This window comes from Cydia pomonella, chromosome 8 (genome assembly GCF_033807575.1).
Source record: "Cydia pomonella isolate Wapato2018A chromosome 8, ilCydPomo1, whole genome shotgun sequence".
Taxonomy (NCBI): domain Eukaryota; kingdom Metazoa; phylum Arthropoda; class Insecta; order Lepidoptera; family Tortricidae; genus Cydia; species Cydia pomonella.
The window spans coordinates 7,488,411-7,495,402 of NC_084710.1; positions in this window are offsets into that span (position 1 = coordinate 7,488,411).

Sequence of the window (6,992 nt, forward strand, 5' to 3'; positions counted from 1 at the left end):
AGTTTTCATTTAGATATTGTTTGTATGTGGTGTAATTGACAGAAGCAGCTCGTTTCGGGCAACCAATGTCACTTTGACGTTAGAAATATCGTAGATAGATCTTACTGGGATCACAGCGGAATCGAAATAAACGTCAATTTTGACATCGTTTGAGTATCGAACTTTTAAAGATCTTTTTAAGATCTTAAACGTGTATTAGTCATTCTTCGAATAGGGCCGTATGTTTTAAAGGCAAGTAAATTGAATTTTTATAACTTTTCTTTATTTGCTATTCTTTTAAATTGACTATTGTAGGGATAGGACTAGAATTATAATCTCGCATCTGCAACTATTACTGTTGCAGGCCGTAACTCTTTTATGAAATTACAATGAGCTAAGATCAAAGATACATTGATTGAGTAAGAAACGTAAGATCTAACACAATTTCGTGCTTCGAATTTGACTGGTAAACGAGATGGCGCTGCTCAGCTCCGTACATTTTTCGGTAACTCCGATTGTCAAAAGTTAACGTTTGACAATTTAGTGGCTGCAAAACATATGACGCAGTAGAGCGCCATCTGTTTTGGATGTCAAAATAAAAAGCACGTTTTTTTCTTAAACTTACCTCTCCATTACAATCAATTCACGTAAGATACGTAATACGTAAGAATTTGTGTTCTTAAATAAATATGTTTGTGGTTTGTTTTCCTTCCAAGAGAGCCTGTAAACTGACATATTGAATTACTTAATAAGTTTTTTAAGGTGGTCTTAATAATATTTATCTTTTTCTATAAGATTTTAATTTTATAGGTATAAATCAAATTGTTAAAATTGTCAGAGTTTAATGGGACATCCTAATTTAACAGTGATTACAATCAATTGATTAAAATATCTATTATCAGATTTTGCACATGGCTTTGTAAAGAAAATGTTGATTAAATAATCTAAGATAATATCTGCTTTTGTGTATTTTTAAGTTGTCTAGACTGTGTAGGCATATATCGATATTTCTCTTTACCTGACCCATATTTATGCTGAAATCTACCTAAATTACCACAACACTATGTTAGATACTCATACCTATGCGTACCAAACATTTTTGCGAATAGGCGACTGCTTACGCTTAGGCTTAGGAAGCGGCATAATATAGACCTTAGCCAGCGAGTTCGCGAGCTATTTTGTAAATTATTTGCAATTTTGCCTCTCAAATATTTCATAATAACTGTATTCTCAGGTAAGGTATTTTTATTATTTTTGGGGGCAATCTTACACAAATCGACCTAGCCCCAAATTAAGCAAAGCTTGTAATATGGGTATTTACTAGGCGACGATATATATATGCATAAATACATACTTATATACATAGAAAACACCCATGACTCAGGAACGAACATCTGTGTTCATCACACAAATATATGCCCTTACCGGGATTCGAACCCGGGACCGTCGGTTTCATAGGCAGGGTCACTACCCACTAAGCCACACAGGTTGTCGAACTATACATAGTAGTTTACATATTATAGACCGCAATATTAGATATATAATAGGAACCCTAGAATTTCGAAATTAAAGTTAATTACCCCTACATTTGAGGTTAAAAAAAATCTAATCTTTGAAAAACGGAGTAAGGTGTGCATCAACTCCTGCTGGTTGATATTTATGTCCAAATAACATGTCAGGCTTATGTCTAGGAAATTCAGGCTGAGCTTCAGTAAGTTTTGGTATTTGTGACTCGCTATCAAACATGTTTTAAATAACAGTGGGTCTTGTATGTAACATGAGGCCATTTTATTCTCATTTTGACATGTCACTCGCCGCGCATCTCGCTCGCACCAATGGCAGGCATAATGGTACAGTCGCCATCAGATATATCGGAGTGACCAAAGCGCTCACAAACATTTGAACACGCCTCTGTTGTCAAGGTGTTAGAGTGCGTGTTCAGATATTTTGAGCACTTCGGCCGTACCGTCATATCTGATGGCAACTGTACATAGGAACAAATACTAACGAATATATGAAGGCTCGCTGATTATCTATTCTACGCCCAGGCTTGTGGCGTGTTGTTCGGCACCGAGGTAGAACCGCGATGCGTGTTTACGTTTTGTTATTCAGCAACAACAACAACAACGTGCCTGCGAAGCGCCAGTTGCTGCACCGGTTCCATTTTGCAAACAAACTATATGTACCGTTGCAGAGAGTTGTATGTTTAGGCAGATAGACAATTTCGAATTTATGTCTATATACTTAAAAATACTTTTATCTGGGTACTTTTTTAGTGCTTTCCATCAATATTTGGTATTATCTATTGATAACATATTAGTATTTAATCTGACACACAAATCGCGCAGTATACTGTTCCGGACACTTCGCTGGCTCCACAAAAATCCAGCGCCGTTGACAATGCTAAGTCGTGCCAACTGCATTGCTGAGTGGAGACCATTTCAGCCTCACATCTGTACCTGTTTGTTTTGAATATTTCTTCTTTCAAATTTTCGTTATCTACTTTTATAATGTAATTACTTGTTGCCTGAATAAATATTATTCTATTCTAATCTATCATTACGTCGATCGATCTATCGAACCAATAAAGAATCGAAAACGTGACTATCCTGAAAATCCCTCTAGGATATTTTTGTTGTGTGTGTGTGTGTTGTGTGAAAATAATTTGGAGAAAAATACAACCAAAAAGTAAAGGTCTTGGTATAAAGTTTTCATTGTAAATCTCATATAAGGTGATTACATATAATATACGTGGTCGAAGTCGATGGGTTTGAACTAGGTAAATTTTACCTACATTAAATATGTTTCTCCAGGTTTGATTAAACGCGCTTATTGGAATTACGCGAGAAGTTACAAGACTTAACAAGGGTAAATTGAAATAATTATGTGTATTCATTATCGTCGTTTATCACTAGTAAATAGAATACCACATATAATTACGCGTCGAGCCTCCTCGTTAATATCAAAAGGCGGCCAAAATTAATGACATCGCGCCTTAGGGCTAGCGCGGTGAAATTAACCTGAGCGAGCGCCTACCACGGAACTGCACATGAAACTCATGAATGTAGCACTAGGACATCAAATAGGACCCCTCTGTGTATCAAGACAGACTCAATCAACCCTTGCTCAATGGTCTTCATTTCCGACTAAAAGTTGGAAATAGGAAATCCTTACGATTGACTTTTAAATGATGATTTTGACTGATAATATTTGTATTAAGTACATTAATTTGGATTTGATTTGGTATTGCATACTTAGTATTATCCTCGCGTTGGTGCGGTGAAAAATGTTGTGTTTCACTCGGAGCCAAAGTATGTTTAACCGCCTTTAAACCCTCGCAACGCTCAAAATTCCACTTCTCAAACCTTTCGCTTGCTCGGGTATCAATCGGGTATCAAAACAAATAACTATTACCTTATGCCCAAGTGACAGGAGTGTTAAGTTTGAATAATATCCGATAAATAAAAACCTAATTTGATCACGTTTCAATTTAAAATCGATAATCAATCATAGTCTATTATGAAAAATATAGGTATCCACGATTAACAGATAACTACAGTTACATACATATTTTTTCTTTTGGATATTTTATGTTTTGGATATTATATGCCTACAGACCCTACAGTATCGTTTCTTAAATTATAATTGTATGCAATGTAATACTTTTTACTCAATTTTTTATTTTATTTTTAGCGACAACTAATATTAATATTTTGTGATCAAACATTGTTCGCTCGAATTTAAAACCAGGATTAGGTATTTTTCCCGTCACGACACGAATGAAGCGGTTGAGAAAACAAATAGTAATACCCTCGAATTAAGCAACCTTCGCCTCTGCGGGCAGGTTAATAGCTCCCCCATTTGTTTGCATCTCGGGAGGTGTTTTCTTTAAAATTTACCGGTACGCGGTGGTGGCACCAAAATTTGCTCTCCAACAAGCTAAAATGTGAATCATTGAGCCTTTTCTAATTAACTTTATCGTTTTGTGCCTGATTTTGTCCTTATTTTTTCTAATTTGATGATTATTGGATAATTGTTTAAATAAAACTATTTATTCATGTATAGGTTGGACGACCGGTTGAATCCCGATAAGGGCATTTATTTATATGATGAACACAGATATTAGTTCCTGAGTCTTAGATGCCTAGTACCCATAGTACAAGCTTAGCTTAGTTTGGGGCTAAGTCGATCTATACATATGTATGATTGTCTCCAAATATTTATTATTTATTTATATAGATTGAGAACATTTAGAAATTAATAGGTAGGTAGGGTAGGCCGTTGACGAAACGTGTTCTGGATATATATTTTGTAGGATACGTGCATATTACGATGAGAGCGCTGGTGGACTAGCGGTAAGAGCGTGCGACATGCAATCCGGAGGTCGCGGCTTCAAACCCTGGCTCGTACCAATGAGTTTTTCGAAACTTATGTACGAAATATAATTTGATATGTACCAGTCGCTTTTCGGTGAAGGAAAACATCGTGAGGAAACCGGACTAATCCCAATAAGGTCTAGTTTACCCTCTAGGTTGGAAGGTCAGATGGCAGTCACTTTCGTAAAAACCAGTGCCTACGTCAATCTCGGGATTAGTTGCCAAGCGAATCCCAGGCTCCCATGAGCCGTGGCAAAATGCTGGAACAACACGAGGAAAAAGAAGAGGTGCATATTACGATGACGAAGCGTATTAGATGTTTTTTTGCTTGTTTACGTATATATTGACGTCGTGGATCTTGATATGATTTTGTGTTTTTAATAAATGGTTTTAGGATAATTTTTAACATGTAGGTATAATATAATGTACATTTTCAATGAGAAATAAATAAATTTGATGATGAACAATGAAATAATTTATAGGTACACATTTTTATATCGGACTTTTTATCAAAACATTTAAAAATATGAAATAGATCGCCAATTTGTGAGTGCATTCAAACGAATACTAACGTTTCTATTGCATGTTTGCAGTAACTTTACATTGAATAAATAAATCCAATATTTATATTTATTTCCGTGTAACATGTAGTCGTAGAACCAAAACAAAGCAAATAAAGCCTTTGCCAAAAATATTGAGAACCCATATTTATATTTTTGAAGTAAAAAAAGCCTTTTAATACTCAACCATAAAAATGTACCTACATAAAATGACGTAAAATTTTATAGTACTATCTGTAGAACTTAAAATTAATAAGGTCGGCTCTGAGTAGTAACTACCAAATTGTGGAATGCATCAAACATTTTTCTAAGAGCGTTGGAAAAATAACGGTTCGGAAAAGTTTTACGAAACTTTTTTTCGAGAACTCGCGGGTTGGCCCTTGAGGAATCGACGGTTTGATGTCACCGGGATCACCGTGAAGTTGGTGCTCCAGGGAATACCCAGTTTGGTCCCGGTTACTGAGAACCGAATGCGATACACGGCGACGGAAAAGAAACAACAGCTGTCTGCATGGATATAAATAGTTTGAAACTCTTAAAGGATTCAAGGAGCCTAGTGGCTAACAAATATGCATAGCTAGTACTAAAAGGATTTGGTGTCACATTAACTTCACCACAATTACTATATACATATCACAATATTTGCATCAGCACTGTTTATAAATTGTTAATATTAATTGTACATAAAAACCAAATGGCTACGGTGACAGCTGGCTTTGAGTTCATCTTTTGGATCTTTTTGGGTCCTGGGTCGAGGGAAAGAAAAGGGAATTTCAGTTTTGTATTTTTTTTGTTGGGTGGGGATTGGCCGTCGGAAGAATGGCAAAATATTTTTATAGTACATATGGTGCTACTTTACCGCACTAGTGCGAAAATTAGCATATTACGTTACTATGTCGAACATTTAAAAAGTCATATGTACTGTAAAACGTTGTACGATACATGTGCGAATAGGTAATTCGCAACTCGTGTCGATTTAAAACACCCTTCGGTCGTGTTTTAATTTATCGCCAATCGTTTCGAATTTCCTATTTTTCGCACTTGTATCGTAATGTACTATTATGTTTACTAGCTACTTTTTTCCTGGCACCGAACGACACATAGAAGCTTTTGGCGCACTAATTATAGAGGGTCATATCTTTCAAAGGAAGTCGATAGGCCTTGGTATACAGAATTTTCCCCGAAGTAGGTGGAAGCGGGTAATGTCAGTGCGCTATGGTTAATTTTTTTTTAAATATCGGTCTCGGTCCACCTCAACTTTACCTACAAAATTTTCATGAGTCGGGAAATTCCCCCCATTTTGAAAACATAACCCGGTTCCGTACGATAGTTACTTCCTTTACTTCCTTTTACCAATGTCAACGATTAAATATGTCTCAATGACGTCCGTAGGATGTGACCAAACATTTTCAACTCATAAATGGATCCTAAATTATGCTTATGTTTTCAAAATGACAGGCGTTTTTCCGATCCTTGAAAATCAGGTACTCGTACCTAAATATCTCAGCTTTCTAAAACGAGGATACATGTACCTGTTTTACATAATACACCGGTGTCTTGCAGTTGTTTTCACTCACAGTTGCTAACTTCCTGTGTGGAACATTCGCGACACTGTCGAACCGTGACCAACAGTTTCAAATTCGCAAAACTAACAATTGTTATAAAAGTTGAATGCAAGGATAAACAAAGAGATTCGTCTTATTTCCGGGCGAAAATAAATCTTGCAAGGAAAGGACGTCGCATACGCGGTAACTGAAAATCAACATAGCCGCCCCTTGTTTGTCCATTAGTTGCCACAGACTAAGCAAATATGAGAGAAATGCCGGCCAAAGATAAGCTAAGATACTGTGTTTTACTTTGAGCACCCCGCTTTTTGTTCGACAATACTAATAACTTATTTAGTTGCAAAAAAGTTAGTAGCGTTGCATTTGGTTTGAGCTTTTATCTTACTAGTCAATTGTGTGAGTGGAAAAGTAAATCGGATACCGGCAACTTTAAAAATCTGGGAAATGAGCATCAAAATGCAAATAAATATATTATCATAATCTGTCATGAATGATTTGATGATTACTATTTA